Below are 20,253 nucleotides of genomic sequence, written 5' to 3'. Positions count from 1 at the left end.
CGTTTGGTCCAGTAAGACAAGTATAAAGTTAGTTACGTGCATCTACACGTGCATTTGTTCATTCAACCGTTTCCAAACCTTCAGAGATATACCACAAAACCGATAATAATCGGTCGCTGGTGATACGCGTGCAGCTACGTAAATGACTAGACGAGTAACAATAGTATATTAATTTTGGTAAATCTGTCAATTCAGAGTTATAGGTCACGACGCCAAGCACCCACCTCCCCCACATCAAAAACAAACCAAAACAACAAACAAACAAAACCATAGATTGTATACCGGCTTTTCTTTTTCTTTCGCAATTTGTGTGTAAAAGTAAGTTTGCCTTACGCAATTTGTGTCCGTTCTATCGTTTCTACGCGAGTTGAACGTACTCTGGGATCTGGAAGGTATTTTTTTAAGAAAAGTCACCCAGAAAAATGAACCTGGGCACGAAAAAAAAACAAACAACCTAACCGACTGATCCGCTCTCAAGCCCAGTTCCATTGCATCGAGACTGTGACTGTGTGATCATCGTCAGGTGTGTATCACGATTCCCCTAGACCGGGAACATAATGCTACAACATGATCTTAGCCAAAAGGCCGATGTTTATAGACCGGTATGTGCAGACTTGTTCCTTCACGCGAATGGCCTGTATTTTATATATAGGCGGAGTGGATACCCATTAACAGGTTTAGCACAGTATCAATTTGTTTGTAACATTTTGAAAGATTATTTTCAGATCTGAAAACTGTTCATTGCTACTGGGATTGAAACCCATCATATTTTAGCAGACCAGTGCTCGAACCCAAACCCTCTAACACTAGGTTTCGTCGCTTCTATATAACGTCAGCGCTTGCTTTCATCATCTATTCGGGTATTTCACTGCTTTATCAAGTTGAACTTATATAAATACAGTATTCCGGCTGTTATTAAATTATAATCATTTTGCTTTAATATTTACTTGAACAAGACTATATGTCACTCTTTGAGCTGTTATCATTGAGCACACCAAAAGCGGAAAAGTGAAAGTGCGGTTTCAGATTGTGGCGCATCGTATAGTTTCTTCTCGAGAATTGCTTTCTTGTTCGGATATCTTTACCGACGAAGGTGGTGGTTTTGTAAGATCGGTTTGAGTAGGATGCTATGGGTGGGACGTGTTTTTCTCTGGTGTTCACCCTCATACATATTTACCCCTTGCCCACCCCCCCCCCACCCTCCCCCACATTCGTTTCTTGCTCCACCCCTTGTCTGAACTCCAAGGGCAGAGGAAAGTACCGGTATTCACGGTCTTAGTTTATATACAGGAACAAGGTAAATCTTCACTCTAAATAAAGCATGATCCTTTCACCATACCTTGTAGATGTTTGTCGACAGGCCGACAAACAACCCGACACTGAATGTTAGCTAACACACTCTCATCATTACCATGGCTGTGTACATGTCTTACCTATGTACGTCACTGGAGGTAGAAATATCCTGAGATATCCTGACCATTTCAAACTTGTTTTGCTGGGAAAGGTTATAGTTTCGCAAGCGGTTTTACTCCAAAGACTATATGCATTGGAAATTTTGTATCAGTGGACCCAGTTTTACTTCTGCTTTTTCAATTTCCCTTATCTTTGTCTCTCGTTTTGTCGTTTGGCATCTTTGTCATACGATTCCTCACATTGAGGGAAAGATATCAACTCCATGGAGGGAATGGTCACATTTACAGAGAGGTGTGGGGGGGGGGGGTTATTCCCGCATGGACCAAGACTTGTTTCTACGTGGATAACGTCAGTCCGTTGCCAACACAATGTTATACAACAATGGAGGATATGACGTTCGGTGCGCACATAGCCTAAACTATTTCTGAAATATTGTCCAAAAAAAGAAATGAAAACAGACAACAACAACAACACACCCAAAAAGTAGACAAAAGAAAAAAAAGCGATATAAAGCCACAAAAAACATAATGACACAAAAGAAGAAAAAATTCAAAGAGAAAAAAAGAGAAGAGAAGGAGAAAAGAACAGAACAGAAAGGTGAAATCTTTTAACGTCTAGAACGAAAGGAAATGAACTCATTAACCTTGAAGGGCCTCGGGCACTCAACAACACTATGGCATAATTAGAAGGAGTTGTCTGTATGGCCACTCAGATGAAGACTCAATAGTGTGGGAAATAGCACCCAAAATGCGAATATACACTTGAAAAGCTTCACGGTCAGACTGTCAGCTTAAAGAATGACTTTACGAGCGAAATTAATTTTCATATGTTGTACGCCATTATATAAGACACTCTACAATCAGTCTAGGTTGTAGTGTTGTTTTTTGTCCCCACTTTGAATGTTTAAAGAAATGAACCTTTCAACAGAGCTGCGGCTCGTCAATTACAATGACTGGACTACTCAGTCTATAACACACAGACCATGAGACCATCAATTGCTCAGATACAAACACAAAAACTCAATGGGGTAAAATGACATGTTTTACAATGGTTTTACAAATTTGTCAAAGGGACATATTTGATGTTAAATGGCAAAATGCCATCCGTTCATGTTTTCTGTCGTTAACGACTTTTTTTTTTAGAGTTTATATAAGATAATGGAGTAACATTAACATGTCGGTCTGCAGTGACGAGCGATCTTCAGATATCTCAATATCAAACCACGTCGAAGGAATTTTAGCCAATAACCAGCGTTTACGGACGATGAATTTCACTTTATTAACCGTTTAGAAGAAGTGACGAATTGTATACTACACTGAAAAGAGTCACTATTGTATCGTTATCACACTTCTGTCTCGGAATTATGAATAATTGATAAAACATAAAGAGGAACAAATGCCTCCAAGCTGAGCTACTTTAAAATGTAACACTTAAACTTGAAAGAGTCTGACATAGTCCCATGTAATATTGGTGCGACTTCAACCCCCCCATCACGTTGTTGTCCGGCACCACTCCCTCCCCTCTCCCTTCCAGTGGTGTGAGGCAAAGATGGGGATCTCTATCTTCCAGTGGTGCATTCTTAGGTATATAAATAAGGTCTATAATTAGGTCGAAATGAAAAGTTGTGCTTCTAATTCCAAATCTGCGTAATATGCCTTCTTAAGTTCGGCCGTTTTGAGCCTAAATGTTGAAGGTGTAGGGAATAGTATGGCTAGGTATACGGTACGGGGTAGGTTGTGTTGTACCAAACAAAACTTATTTCTATAGCAACATACATATTCAAAGTGCATGCCAATGCTTGCGTTCAAATATGACTACTTTATGACCAATGTGATGTACGCAAGGTTGCAGTTTTGTCATTAAATGTAGGGATTGGCAGGTGACTATAAACGATGCAATCATCTTCACTAGAGGCCCTTCCTCTTCCTCCCAGCCCCTTCCCTCCCATCGGTTATGGCATTATTCGCAAATACCACCACACCCATAGCCAGGCCAGGGAGCGAGGATTGTCTCCCCACCCCAACCCCCCCCGCACATTCGTGCCGTTCCCATGTGTGGTGCCACCCCAGCCCCACCCCTAAGGGGATAAGGGCATGAATATCACACTCTTCGCGACACATACATTATTGCGAGCGTAGTTAACAATCAGTATTGCAAAAAAAAAAGATATCTCCAGTCATATCTAAACTAAACGCTGTGTGCATATTTAACCACATAACAAAGTTACTGGATGTTTCAATCTTTCCACGGGTTACTGATTTTTTTGTTTCACGAGCAGGCTTGAAGGATTAAATCTTCCCTTTCGGCTCACTTCGCATTGGTTCTATATTTGTTCAATGTTAGATATATATATACATACAAACATACATACATACACACATATACGATGCGTTCTTTGTTGACGAGATTGCAGAAATGAAGCGTATATACTCTTCAGGCATTCCTGCAAGCCTTAAATTTCATGAATGAAACCCAGTACCGTCATTCCTGTTACAAAAATTTCCCAAGTGTCGGAATCGTTCCTTGCATGAGTTATTTTCGGTCACGCTGAGACACAAGCCTCTATCCTATAACGTTTAGTAATATTGTAAGTATAAGCTTAGGCGTAACGAGGCATAACGGCACTAAGTGAATAGGTGATACGGCGGCTTCCCTCCCGTTCTACTCGGGTGACCGCGTTTTAACTTGCAAGCGTGTCGTAGTTTAGTGTGTGTTTAGGCCGACACCGTACTTACTGGAACAATAACGCCATACATATGTCATGTATGAAGAAGCATATATAGGAGGAGTTGTCAAACATGATTGATAACAGAAGCAATTTCACTATGGAGCCTAAAAGCAAAAATTGTTTCACATTATTATGTGAAGAATCTTTGCAGTTTGCTTGAGTTGATTTTCGACAGTCATAATTGTGATTGTGTATACTATAGGCTTTATCCTGTTGCAGCTGTACCAAGTGTGTTACAACATGCATGAGTTAGCACTGTATTGTATACTGTGCTGAAAAGTCCACATCGTAGGTTATATACACGGGCTTACCCAGAAACGATCCAGGCTAGATTATATCGGTCTCTGCATGGGACACGCGGGTAAAAAAAATTGTAGTGATTCAGTACTCGTGCCCGGATACTTATTTCGGTGCTCGTAAAATGGTTTTCCTCCGCATGTATGTTGTACTAGTACGCGGACCATTTTGGAAATCTATACACTATAGAGAATATTTAATATAATGTTTCCCCCTCGTCCTGATTAATGGGGATTGTCCCGCTCTTGCAACGAAAATATATTGTCCCGTGGGCATAATAATTTGTCCCGAATTTTTTTGTGACGTTCAAAAGTATCACTCTCATTACAATACACAAATTAAAAGCGACGAAGAAAAAACCCCACCAAACTACAGAAGTTGGATGCCCTCACTGTAATAATTATTCATTTCTGGGTAAACCATACAAATGATCCACCATTTACCTATAGCAACATCCTTGTAAAAATTTAAGTTGGTGTATAAATCGGTGAATATGTCACCTAAAGCAATAGAGAGGGCTTTATAACTTCTCCCCAAGTTTGTCGGGATAATATGCTGCCATCAGTCAATGTTTGTGCGTTGCTTCCGATTGGTCACGTATAATCATGCGAACAACATGTGTAGGCTACTGTCAACTTTGAGTGGCGTATAAACAGTGATATGGTTTTGAACATGACGTCACAAAAACTTTAAGAAAATCTGGACAATTAATTTGCCGACAGGGCGATATATTTTCGTTGCGAATTTATAACAAACAAGAAAAAACGGGACAATCGTGTTTAGCAACGTATGGCAAGCCTATACGCCATCGCGTCAGTATCTTAATGATATGGAATTAAACATCTACACGAAATAGGATATACTAACTTTGAATTACAACATTAATACTTTCAATACATTATCATGTCAAGTTTATAGTATAGGCCAATATCATCGTATATTTTTTACGTTATAGTTTAAGTAGGTCAACATCGTTCGTTGTCATAGCATCATCTTGTCTCAGTACAGACTATAGTATTTGTATATTTATCTTCTTTTTGGGGGGGGGGGGCGAGGGGCGGTGAGGTTAAGAAACACTGGTCACATCATTGTGTTCTTTTTGGCGTTCCATACTCATGGCATTGAGAGGTCTGAATATGCGCAAAACTGCTCATTTCTCATGACGTCACATACATCAGTATACACGCTTGATAAACTTTCAACATAACACCGTTGCAAGAACCAATGAAGATAAATATCAGAACAGATAAAGCTTTCATAACAAATATAGAAATCTTCAGGGTTTCCTTGGCTTGAACATAGACAATATGGATACTGTTGCCATTGCAGCTGTTGTTGTTGTTATGTGTTATTGTTATCATGTGTTGTTGTATTGTTGTCCTGATAGTAGTTCAGTCGTTACTGTTGTGAATTGTATAATTATCTTCGTTGCATATATATACGCGAAACAGACTGTTTTTGATTTCCGTCCTCGATTTGTAAAAAGTTTGAAGACGAAAACAAAATCTTCGGTAAGAAGTAACCAGCCAATAGTGAGTGATAAAGGAGTTATTTTCACATTTGCTCGGGGCAAGGGCCAATCTCCCAATGCGAATCTTTAGACCTTGCTATAGGTCTCACGATGTTTTCTAGACTGGGGTTGGTTGTAGGGGTTTTCTCCTTAAAAACAAACACGGGTGCAAAAACACGCGGCTTTTGTGAATCATAAAAGGAGTTTTGAAAAAAAAAGAAAGCCTTTAATAGTATATGCTTTAATCTCAGCACGATTTTTCATGTCCTGTGGGTGTTTAGGGACACTTACCATACCGTTCTGCTCTGTCACCTCAGTTATTACACATTTCGTGCCTTTAAACTTGCCCACACGTCAAAAAAAAAAAAAAAAAAATTACAGCGATTTATCAGAATCTGCGGTGGTATATGGCACGCACAAGTAAAGGATTTTCCGCTTCACATATAGCGTACTTATTTGCTAAATCCTTTATATATGTAACAAAGAAAAAAAAGGGAAAGAGCTCTCCGTGACAAGAGAAATATCTAATTAACGAACAACTTTTTTAATGTTTATGGAAGTATTTGTGTTTCTTTCTTTCTGTCTCTCAACTATATACCTTCTTAAAATACAGTTGTAGTCAACAAGAGTTTTTTTCAAGCGGGAAATAAAATGAGGGAGACTTGTGTGCTGTTCCCATGGCAACATTCACTTTTAAAGATCATCCGTTATGGGTCCATGTTAAAACTTTTGAGTTTTCAAAAATACGTTCCCTCATTATTGTTTCCAAATTTGGAAAAGTATATAATTACGAACATTTTGAACATCCCAATTTGCTTTAAGTTTTGAAACTAATCTTTAAAAAAAGGTCTGTGCAAAGAATCAAATGTTTTCTAAACGACTGGAATCATTAAAGCTATACTCGCCAATTAAACGTCCATTTATTCGACAAAACAAGTTTTATGGTGGTCTAAGTTTAACAATTTTAAATTTACTACTTTTGAAACAAAATTCAGTAGGGTAGACAAACAATTGCTGGAAATTTGGGACCAAACGTAAATAATGTTTAAATATTAATATGCTTCAATGGAGTATTGGATATCAACTTAACATGTGCTTCTAAAATTACATTTCTGCCATATACGGGATATATTTTGCTCCAATATAATCATAAACAAATTCTCAAATCCCTACGTCATTAACATTTCTGAAAGTTTCACACAAAAACACAAAAACACAAAACAAAAAAAGGGGTAAAAATTTAATATCTATATTGTCAATCACAACGCGGCGTCTTTCGTTATATACATATGGAAAAATACTTAAATTAAATTGGTTGTCATGTAAGAATTACTTTTACTTTAATTATTTTTTTAAATAAAAAGTCAAACCCGTGACTTGTCGGTTACAATCACTCAATTTCAAACCAAGGCTTTATTCAAGTCAGAATTAAAAGGTCTACGTGCATCCACCTATGGCCAATTTGTCCCATATTCCGTCGATTTTTGTTTGTGATAATCCCATTCAAAATATGTTTATATTTAGTGAAGCTCTAACCGTTTTCAAGATATACACATTTGAAGTTTTGGGGAACTCATTAAATATGTGCAAACAATGACGTGGAGTGTTGCGCTCATCAAAACGTAAGCTCTTAGCCAGTTAACCCCTAATTACAAGCCCACTTATATCATTGGAATAATGGGACGTTCCTCCTTTCAAAGAAGACGATAACAAAGAGCAAAAATATCACCCAAAAACAAACTTTAAATTAAACAAAGCAAAAACTTTCTGAAGTACATGTGGCTTGATGATGTCACGTTTAGACTTGATCAAGTCTCCGGCCTTGTGGAAGAAACTTTAAATCTGTAATAGTTCCCCACAAAATTGATGCAGATTTGAGGGCGTTGTTTAATAAAAGATGGTTTGGTTAGGGTGCCTCCTTTAAGTTTCACACATAATTTCTTTTCTTTAGATCATTTCCCGGTTGTATTATTTTGGAGAGTTTAACAATGGAGAGTTTAACAACGGTAAAAAGGTTGGCATAGGTTAGGGATTAAAACTAATGATAATAATAATAATAATAATAATAATAATAATAATAATAATAATAATAATAATAATAATAATAATAATAATAATAATCATAATCATAATCATAATCATAATCATAATCATAATAATCATAATAATCATAATAATAATAATCATAATCATAATAATAATAATAATAATAATAATAATAATTGTCGTCGTCGTCATCATCGTCGTCGTCATCATCATCATCATCATCATCATCATCATCATCATCATCATCATCATCATCATCATCATCATCATCATCATCATCATCATCATCATCATCATCATCATCATCATCATCATCATTCACCAAATTAACATTATTGATGTGAAGTTTCGTTCTCAAAATAATTTCAGAACAGCGAAACAAGGACTGTTTTGAATTTAATCAAATAACACCCCTACTTAAAAGTGGAATATTCCGACCGGCGACGAGTGGGGACATGATCCCTTTCGTTTTCTATTTTTAATGCTTTCACAGATCGTATTCAATTTGCGAATCACAGTCAATGGTTAAAGTGCAAATACGACTGTCTATCTGTCTGTCTGTCTATCTGTCTGTCTGTCTGTCTCTCTGTCAGTCTGTGTGTACGTAGTATTACTTTCTTACTTCTTATTTTCCGCCGCTTTCTTCTTTTCTTGAGGATATAAAACCTTAAAATATTAAGCAGCGTATAAAGTCTATTTTACCCTTATTTTGGCCGTTTGATTTTTGAAGTTAAACAGATTCGTTTGTTAAGTCGAGTATGTTTTGTCCTAACCAGGTCATCAAGGAGTCTTTCTGTAAATACAGTTGACCACGTAATCGGGTTTTTTATTAAACCTTTTCTGTTATTATTGTTTACATGGATTCCATTTTTACTACGGCAATAAACAAAAGCATTGTAAATGGATCTATGTCAGAGTAAAGGACCTCGCCTCGCTCAAAGGGGAAAGCAACTTTGAAATCGTATTTTATAACAGTCTTTGCTCTTAAATCGGTCAACAAAGCAATATTTTCTAAATATTTGAACCGATGTAGACTAAGAGGTGGAGATATTTACTGGGTGTCATATTTCGGGAGCTTGTTTATTTAAGGAAAGTTCAAATATTTTTAGAAGTAAAAGTTTTGTTTGTATGCTGATCGCTAAGAACTAACTTGGCTGGACAGATTAAAGCATGCAGCGTTATTGTATTTCGATGGCAACGGGGTGCCGTAACGAACGGGGAGGGGCGAGGGTGTGATAGAGCCCTTTGCTCTCCCACCTCAAGCTTGAACAGCCCCCCCCCCGCCCCCTCTTCCCCTCCTCCCCCTCACAAAAACCGCGCGCACACACGTGCGCGCGCACATGAAAGACGAAGGATAGTGAAGAATTAGGAAAAGTATGGCAGATTTGCCAAATTTACCAAAATGAATACACCTTCATAAGCACGAGGAAGAGTTTAAAAATCAGCAACTTAACAGTGCTGTGTTAATAAGAACGAGTGTGTACATTACCTGATGAAGCCCTTGTGATATGTTCAATTAATACTACTCGCTTCTCGGCCTTTTGGCTAAGATCATGTGTAGTATCTGTTCCCTTCCGAGGGGAATGGTGATACACACCTGACGATGATCACACAGTCACAGTCCGATGCAAGGGGACTGGGGTTGAGAGCTGATCAGTCGTTAAGTGACTTTTCTTAAAAGGTATTAAAACAACTCAGAAAGGAGCAGAGTCTATGGGGAAAAATAGGCAAAATGTTCAACTTATAAATTCATTATTTACAATGAAATCAATTGAATCGCGTTGTTACTTGATTTCAGCACCGAATCTCATCGGAGACAAATAAGATAACATTTAAACTCGAATTTTGAGTTGGTTTGAGCTGGTTTGACTTAGTTAGCAGTTTGCAGCAGATTTATAGACAAAGAGATAGTATTGGTAAAAGAATGACCCCTAGTCGATTAAGTTAAGACTTATCCGTTATGGTATAGTTTTTTTCACCTAAAGATTGTTTAAATGATTTTTTTTTTTCGTTTGAGGCTGGAGTTAATTGCTTAGAAAATTGTTTATGATGGTCTGCATAATAAGGCGAAACCCATATTCAAATACAAGTTTGTCTCGCAACAGTCAATTTGTGCAAGTTGTGTGATATTATGTAAGTGCACCTAGCAATAATAATATGAGACTGATGTCATAAGGACACTTTAGCTGAAAATTTCTTTATATTTCATAATAATATTTCAATCATTTTATCCACAAAGGGCAAGAATATTTCTACAAAATGATATATGATTTTGACGTAATTCTAAATGTAGAGAATTTTGACAGTTTAGCATATGTTCCGCAAGAATCAGTTTTCAAGGTTTAACCAACAAGAAGATTATAAATAGCCTAAATAAAACATTTGAAGAGCATTTGCTCGGATGACATCACATATCATTTTACTTTTCATCCAAGTTTCTGGAGTAGTTGAAGGTTTTAGCCAGTCAAAATAGATTCAATCAATACATCAACAATATGGTGCTATGGCCGAGTGGCGAGTGGATAAAGGCGGTGGCATTTGAAACAATGAGGCTTAGTAATCGGGAGATTCTGGGTTCGATACCCGGCCAGGCCGTAATAAGGTGGGGTTTTCATCCAAGAGCAATCTAAGGTTTTCTCATCTGAAATAACTTTCTAAATTGAAAAGATTCCAAATTTGAGTTAAAATGGTGAATTGGAAGCCACCCGACGTGTAGGTTGTAATCCAGAAGCCAAGCGGGTTTCTCCCACATTTGTGGTCGCTAAGCGTCGTAAAAATAACTGCTGATTATTATAATATCTCGTGTATAGCTTGGGACAAGATGTTAAGTGGGATTTTCAAATATAGAAGTGTAAGTTTGAGTTGTTTACACCCAGGAATATCCCTTCAAATAGCGATTGCCGAAATTATTAATTCAATTCGAGTACGACACACTTTGCTTCAACACATTTCTGTTATATATAGTATCTTATTAACGCTTATATGACAGTGTTATATACTCGCAAGACGATTAGAAATCCAACCAGTGTTCTCTCTCATCTACTTCGTTTACTTCAACATCAAATATGGAGGGACAGGAGGAGAGGGGGGGGGGGTCTAATAGGCTGGCCGGTAAGTTGGGTAAAATTGATGTAATTGTATGGCGTTCAAATACAACACAAAAAGAGAGACCCTCTAAAGCGCTTCTCAAACACAAATCAACACACACAGCTATACAAAGAAGCTGTATATTACCCTATCAGAAAAATTAATGACAGTCACAAAGTTAGCCCCGATTGTTATATGCAAATTAGGATAGGCTATATTCATCTGTTTTGAATGTGTGGTAGGTCTAAACTAAGCGTTGATAAATAGTTTAAAAACGTAACCGACATCTTAAAGCAGACTTCTCACTTGAGATTTGATCAATATCTCGACCCATGAGGCTTTGATACGAAACTTTCATTCCCATGTTAAGTCATGTTACTGGGTGAGTTCATCTTTATTTCAAATAATGAATTAAGCCTCGGTAAAAGTCGAACATTTCTGAAATTTCCAAATTTTGCTATTACATATAATTCACACGAAATAATCTTGAGGAATTGGTTAGAGTCCATTCGACTTCATTTATTTATGTAGTCATTTATTATTTTTATTTATTTATTAAAATAAAACAAGAATGTTAGCCATTAAAGAGCCTGTGTAAGAGAATGTGTAAAATTAAGAGGGCCTGAAGTTTCGATCCTAGCAGGATCTTCTTCACAGGCTGAAGGACCCTCATTTTATTAATTAATATATTAATTATTTATTAATTGGTAGATGAAAAAATAGAGAAGAAATATCTTAGTTTCCATCTTTCTTAGTTTCAATCATGAACTGAATAAAAATCCCGATAATTCTATAGTAAAATTGTCTTTAACAAGCAAATGATGTTTGGTATACATCTGCCTTGACGTTGATGCCAATCTTAGATTCTGTGCCAGTGTTTTTGATGTTGCTATGGTGACAGGAATCACGACACGCTCAGTGCTGTCAGACCTGGCCGATCAGACTGCAGAAATTTGTAAAGATTAATATTTAGTATAAAGAGCAAAAGATAAAAGAAAAAGAAAGAAAGAACGAAGAAAATGCTAAAGAATCAACAGATAAAGCAAATTTAGTCAGAATTGATTAACGTTAGCATAGATGGGGATTTAATTATCTGTGAAAATTGACATTGATCTAATAGATAATTAAATTAAATAATAAAACGCTTTGTTTTCGACCTATTTCAGATCACTCAATATTGATTTTGGGAACAACGTGGGTAATCTGGTATATAGTCACCCGAATCGGGAGGGTAAATAGTAAATGTGATTCAAAGGAGGGGTGCTTCTCGACATGTGATCGTGGAAGGCGATTGCCATGTAGAGGGGGGGGGGGGGGAGGAGTGTCTGATGGTCCTAAGTCAGTGAACTAAAGTAAAGGGTACGCCGTCCGTTGTCGGTATGCTTGTGACAATAAACAGTTTTTGGGTGCGTTCAATTGTTATCCTCTTATATGTAGGTAAAATTACTTTTCATCCTGATAATTTGTTTTATCAAGAAGATAAAGAAGTTTTAAATTTTTCGAATATTAAAACTAAAATTTTGCAAACAATTATGTGTTACATTTTATATCTGTTACTATATTACACTGAGCGGCCTAATATGATGATGCCGAACATTTCCAACAATATTCTTAAACAATAAACTTGAGCCATCGGAATATCTTTTGAACATAAGAAAGACCAGCCTATATTTGGGAGGCGGGCAATCGTATGTAGTATTGATAAAAGAAAAGTGTAACCGCAAATAAACGGTAAACAGTGAAATTTTTATACATTTCCATATCTCTGACGTCACAGCAGATGTTTAAGGACAGCGGTGTGCAAATAGTAATAATTAAAGTAAATTGTCACATTTCCCTTTTCAGTTGCCTGTTTTCCAATTATTTCAATTTCGATTAAAATCAATCCAGAAATACACCCTCTGTATTCTTTCTGCGCACGCGCGTGTGTAAGTCCCTGATCTGAAATGCACTAAGTTGTTACAAGACTGTTATACCACGCAGTGCATATGGAAACGTTAACATATGTACCAACGCATTCGCATGCATAGGTAATAAAGTTTAAAACATATAATAAAAAAAACCTTTATTCATCTGAAGTTCATCAGTCAATGTGGCTGGATTACATAGGTTAATGTGCAGACGATTAGACCGGTCCTACAGATGCTAGAACTGCATTTGCCTTCAAATACGCAATAGGCCTATTGTAGTCCGCGTGGAGTACTTGCAGTATTAGGAAGAACTTTCTTTTCGGTTGTTCGTGGTGTTATTTTATAGGCGGACAACACACCAGGGATCGGAGTATAGTCATGTAGGTACCTACACAGTGAGGGCGCTTGTGAATGCCGTGACAGGCTCAGAAAAAGTTGGCTACGCAGCTAGCCTCTGAAACTTAAAATGTGTACAGAAACTATAGGAAACTTTGAGTTTCAACGTCCAGTCATGTAGGTATCGTTCACTTGGCCAGTAAATGCCAAAATTAAAGCGCGCATGTGCACTACAATAATTATAAGATTTTGTATGGCCTTCAAAATGTCATGTTTACGTGTTTCAAATTTGTAAAGGAACAAAACGGTGTTGAATTTCATCCAAGGATACTCTGTTGTTTATATGAAAGTTAAAAATAGAACATGTTTTAGTTTACTTATTCAATAACATTTATAAAATAGTGGATTAACGTTAACATTTAGGCCTGTATATACTATGAAACCAACGTTGTCTATTTAGCCTTAAAGGGGTATTCCAGAGATGTTGCATATTTTTAAATTCTCCCTCGCTCTCTCTTTAAAAAATAACATATCAAATGAAATTCTACCTCATGTTAGCCTTTAAAAATATCGAAGAAGTATTTTCAGATGTATTGAAGCTTATTGTTATCTAATCGCAACCTATTAAAGGATTTATAAAAAAAAAAATTGATTCAAGCAATTTGACCGAAAATGACCTCTCTGTTTGATCATATATGGTTTTCTCTCACCGACAACATACGTGTATTTTGTCTTACCAGTTCGAACATGGGGTGTTTTTTTCTTTCTTATAATAGCCTATAAGGTTTTCTGTCATTCTTCGGATCTCTTTTAAAAACTCTTCCGTGGTCGATATCGTGATAACATCCTTGGGGTAAACAGACTCACCTATATAACATGTGCTGTTTCTTCCGCCCGTTCTTTAAAAAAAAATTATTTAAAAAAAGAAAAGAAAAACGAGCATACGGTCTTTCACGACAGTGTCAGCGTGAGAGTGGATAGATCTCCATGCCCCTGGGCCGATCAAATGGACCACGTTTTAGGCATTTTACTTAACTCATGGATACAAAAACAAAATAAAGCCAAATTGACCACCATTCGGACAAGCGACCGCTAAAAATGTGCCAACACCTATAGTGGCAAAGAAAAACTGTTTGAAATCACCACTTGGTCGATATTTCTGCGATATGTTTTAATTATTTTACATAAGCATTCTAAACTTTACACAAATGTAGTCAGTACAGTATACACAAAATACTGCAATTTGTTTTACTGTACAAGTACAAAGACAGAGACAAAGACAGATATATATATATATATATATATATATATATATATATATATATATATATATATATATATATATATATATATATATATATATATATATATATATACATATATATATATATACATATACGTTATGCGGTATTGTTAATATGCACTGTCTGGTATGCTTTTAAGCCATTCAGAGTATACTTTTCAGAATATATCTTATTCAAGTGCTCTTTCTATCCACTGTTTTGTCTGTTTCATTGTAAGTTCAGATATTTTTATTGTCAAAATATTTGCCTAGTTATTGTTATTGATATCGTTAGCACGCGATGGAAGTTCACGTCTACACTTGCCGTTACTGTTTGCATACTATATCATATTATAATCTATTATATGTTAGATTTTCCAGTATTCTAAATATGATAGCTATGTCGTATATAACGGTTATAGCGACCGCTAGCATGATTGCTATACAACAAGTTGTATGTTATAGTTAATCCAGGAAATCCTGATTAATATGCAGCATGTTGAACATAAACCTGAGGCCGATAACCCCAATGCTAATATGCAAATTTGTCAAAACTTGAGAACACTTACAGCCTAACTAGGCTGAGAGCTGGTGATGTAGTTGGTGAGTTAATGAATACTACTTATTCTGAAGCTAATGCAACAAAGGGTATAAGAACTTATCTGATGTTCTGGTTTTAAACCTTTGGGGGAGGTCAATATTTTAACAAATTAAAATCCAATTTAAACAGTGTATGATCCAAAAAAATATTTTATTTCCACTTTCACCGGAACTTTGTTCAATCCGTCTCCTCTGATAGAAAAGCATTATCCGTCACAAAAGTTTTGTCCGTTGAAACTAAATGTCTTGGTGTTCCTACATACCGCCTGTTTGTCAAACAAAACTCTCCGTTCAGGTACCAGAGATATAATGTAAAGGTATATGCATCAAAGAAATTGACTTATAAAATCGTCTCTAAAAACCTTGCTAAATTACCACCGTTAAAATATGATAATAAAGACAAGAAGAATGATCTGATATGAAATTACCTTTTCCTTTCTAATTAACCAAACTTTGCTTGGAATTTTTCAATCGGACGGACACAAGTTTCTAGACAAAACTGTACTTCTTTTTTATCCAATTGGAGGTAGTTTATGAAAGGGAAAAAATCGTTTCCATAACCCATGGTATTCAAAGTGGGGGTCGCGACCTTTCATTGGGTGGCCAAAAAGAAATTCTTCGGTGGAAAAAAGGAATTTGCTTATGTTTTGTAGTAAGAAAAGTTGGAGAATCTTGAACGTAAAGAACTTTTCCAAAGTCTATAACACTATGTTTCGATTACGGACCCTTTATCATATGAAGCTCTCTCGTAGGAGGCATGGGTCCAGCCCATATACCTCTTCCCGGGCCACAATATATGTCCCTGGGGAGGTTGCCATGACGATAAATGTGAAAATTAGGGTCACGAACTATTTTTTACTTATAAGAGCTTTTTAAACTTAAATTGAGCAGTACCGATAATTTATCAACCCACCTCTATCCCAAACGCCACCCAACCCACACCCCACCCCCACTCCACCCCACCACCACCCCAACCCTAAAAGGAAAATAATAAATAAATAAGTATAAGAAACCTATGTTACACTGCATGTAAATTGCTGAACTCACTCCGTTCCGTTTGTCATGCCCGATCCTATACAAACATGCAATATCATTGAGATTACAAGTTTGAAGGAAAAAAAGAATAAAAAAAACTTTAAAAAAAGACTCTTTGCAAGCCGACATCACGATATTTATCTTTCATGTTTATGAATTAGAGCGCATTGTGCTTTTCCAAGGTCGTTCATTTCTAAACATTTTGCCAGACTAGACTTAACATAGAAATTATAGGCTTTTAGATGATCTGTTTAAGGTTTATTCTTAGAAATACCTAATTCGAGCAAGTTACCTTTATCACTTTGGTGATTGATAGGTGTGAGATATGACAGACCATACAAGGCATGTATATCGTGGTGTGGTACTATATTTGCAACAAAAGCATTAACTAGACCAACTTTAATTCTATATAGTCTAGGTCTATCCCACGCATTATTTATCCTAAACAATATAGTTAACAACAAGAGGGCAATCCACGAGTTGCATATCTCATCACCAGCAAACTGTTTAGGAGTGTTTGACACCAAATTCTGCAAAATATACATTTAACCTTTAACCAAGTGACCTTTGACCTCGGTTCCCTGAGATTGAACAAAATCGGCGAAGCCTTTTAGGAGGAGTTTTGCCTCAAACTTGGACATACTCACATACAGATACACACACACACACACCAACCCAAGGACTCGTTTTGACCCTCCCTTAGTCATGGACTTCCGGTCACCCTGGGGACCCCACCGTGGGTGAACCCCCCGAGAGTAGCTACTCAGGAACATTAACCATTACCATGGCAACTGTTACAATGGCAACTGGCATAGCTTGTATATATCCCCACTAGCAATGGAACTACAATATTTCATCCTCCCTGTGATGAGATTACAATAGTTGTATTGTTGTAGGCAAGTCCATGTAGACGCCTTATTATATCACATGATCACTGTTAGGCTTAATTGTAAGTTACACGTCACACATCGATCGCTTAGTTGACAAATGTTGGATTTGAATTGCGCCATCTTTATATATATCTATCTATCTATATATATCTATCTATCTATATATATATATATATATATATATATATATATATATATATATAGCTATATCTATATCTATATATATATCTATATATATATCTATATATATTATTATTATTATATGTTTGATAGATGCATGTTGCATATTTACGTCACCATATGCCTGAACAATGGAAACACCCGTCCGTAACATGAAATTCTACATGCCAGTGAAAGCTTATAAGAAGTTATCGCCGGGAACGATGTATTTTAAAAGTCTTGATATCAAAAAATGGATTCTTGATAGACGGTATAACTGTGAAGTGGAATGCCTGGGGAGTTGTTTCAAATGCTACCATGGAAACCCTTTTTACCAGAAACACTTTGAATCGGATCTTTCCTAGGGGAGATCGTCTCGAATCATTCCTGATTTTGACAGGTTGTCACCTCTTGCACAACCGATTCGAATCACTACTCAAAACTTTCAACTCAAAAAAAAAAAAAAACCTTCGACTCTCAGTTTCACTTTGTCACGTCGTTAAACAAACACAACGTTTTACAAGATCGGGGAGGAGCTGCTACTCTCTCCCAAGGAAAAACATAAAGGAACAAAGCGGACATATTATACTATTATGTCGGTCATTCCACCTGTGTTAAGGCTCTTATAACAGTTCGACAAGTGTCGGAAATCGTTCAGTTTTTTGCCGCCGATCTGTAACCCATTTCCAAAATAGGACGCTGAGCGTTGTCTGCGGGCTTCTTAAGATCGTGCTTTCGACCAAAGTGAAAGACCCGTCGTACGACGGCTTCCCGCTACGATGACAAACAAGCCTCGGGAGGGTCGGGAGGGTGCTGAAAAGGACAAGACAGGGCACCCAATGGGTGAGAGAGTCAGGTACAAGCAGGTGTATAACGAAAAGTTTGCAACAGTGGTAACCTTTAGTGACCAGTCGTTTGCTGTGATTGACTGCTAAGTTACAACTACTGCGCGGTATTTCGTTCTCACTCTGTCGAAATACTTTGAAACTGTCGCTAGAACAAACGTGATCGTAATGTGGTATATTCCAAAAGACAGGCAGTTTTGAAGATAATTTTAGTGAAATAATAAAAGAATTGTAACAGTCGAAAATTTTCGAATAGGTAACGAAGTGTTAGTTTTCTTTCATTATTCACAATCTTCTATTGGTTTGTTTTGTTTGCTTGTTGTTGTTGATTTTTTTTTTGTCACCAAACATAAATTCAAAGGTTTTTTTTTTGTCGTCAGAACGTTATTAAAACGCAACCGTACTGTTTGCCATTGGAATGCTATTGGCTGTATATAATTCTTAAATAGCCTATACCAAAGGCTATTTGTCAGTGTCTATGACAATCTCAGACCATTTTACTTATTACAAGAAAAGAACGCCGATTGGTTTGTCGCTACCAAATGATCTTAAACTGTGATTAAAGCTAACTGCATTTATTTCATTAATACTCTGCAGAGGATCTCAACCCCTCTACGGTTCATTAAAGAAGATGAAAACTACAAGAAGAAGATATAAACATATATAATTGACCAATGGTCTGATTCGGAAGACCTGTCCCCCTCCCCTCCCCACTCCATTTCCCCGACTCCTCCCCTTCTTCCCCCTCCTTCTTCTTCCCCTCTTGGGTTATAATATACTCCGAGAGACAGTTACCTCTTATTTGATAGCCATTGGATACTTTACAGCGGAAAATTGAAAATGAAAACAAAATAAAACAAAAGCTACATGTCATGTTCTTGTGTATTTGGTAACCTTAAGTCCAGTTTTCCATTATTTTTGCTTCATTTTTATAATTATTCAACAATTATTATTTCATTTTGTCCCTAATAATTTACATCATACTTATTGGGTTATCTGCATGATGCAATGAATTAAGCTAGGAATTAACTTCACTAATTAGAAGAAGAAACCTTTTTGAACTGAAATCACAATACTTGAGAACACATCTTTCTTTTCCCTGACAATTTTCCTCAGTATTTTCCCTCTTGAACGCATTAACAGTTCGTTTTTTCTCTCAAAGAAAATCAGATCTTTTGGTAGAGGTCGACGTTCGGAGCGCCGTCATGTCTATAGACCTAGCGTCTTTTCGTCGTCTGTGCCAAAATAGGCATGTTGAACTCGGTGTCAAGAAGACGCCAATGTTTACTGGTCCGTGTGTGTGGGCAGAGCGAAATGTTTCCAAATGTATCACATTTTTGTTACGAGTTACCAAGGTTAGTTGGAGATAACCGGCGATGTGTTGGAACCAAGTTTATGTGACACCACTGGTTAACGTTCCCTAAGAGCCATGTTTGTAAACTACAGTGTCAGATATGCGAGTTCATTGTCCTGTATAAATTAGTTTAAAAGGGACATTCACATGATAGGTTGTGTTTCCAACGTTAGCTCCCCCCCCCCCCTCTCTCTCCCTCTCTCTAACCCTCAAGAACACATGTGATATTGCTATGCACCGACCCATATACATACTGTACATAGTCTGTTAATTTATATTACTAAAAGCCATGCAGTATCATTGGTGTTACTATTAGAAGGCTGGAAACTGTCGGCTATTTTTCATTTTATGTTACATTTATAACGTAAATATCGATAATTCAATGCTTTATCATATTTTCACACGTATATCGAAATTCACTGTGTTGCATCCGACTAAAATTCTTTCGTTTCCGCCCAAAACTTTATGGAAACATTAAGGTGCCGTTCAAAATGTTAAGATCTTTCTGTAAATATTTGAACAATTTCCAAACAATATGACTAATTGTTCATTTTAATATGTTAACAATTTGCCCAGAAATCGATCCAGTCGATACATTTATTAACTAATCAACGCGTTATATTTAGTTGTTAAATAAAAAAATGATTACTTATCAAATATCAACATTTCGCTATTTTTAAGAGAAATTATGAATTGTTCAATTAACGTAAAGAGAGTGTGTTTTAGCAATTTTCTGAAAACGGTGAAATGGTCGTCTGATA

General features: G+C 36.6%; 1 pseudogene; it reads left to right on the top strand.

Annotated features, from left to right (window-relative positions):
- Nucleotides 1-9,519: 9,519 nt before the first annotated feature.
- On the top strand, nucleotides 9,520-9,618 carry LOC139981713 (U2 spliceosomal RNA; annotated as a pseudogene).
- Nucleotides 9,619-20,253: the final 10,635 nt, after the last annotated feature.

The sequence above is a fragment of the Apostichopus japonicus genome, chromosome 15 (genome assembly GCF_037975245.1).
Source record: "Apostichopus japonicus isolate 1M-3 chromosome 15, ASM3797524v1, whole genome shotgun sequence".
Taxonomy (NCBI): domain Eukaryota; kingdom Metazoa; phylum Echinodermata; class Holothuroidea; order Aspidochirotida; family Stichopodidae; genus Apostichopus; species Apostichopus japonicus.
The sequence above is the reverse complement of the archived record's forward strand: the minus strand, read 5'-3'. Positions and strand labels throughout refer to the sequence as shown.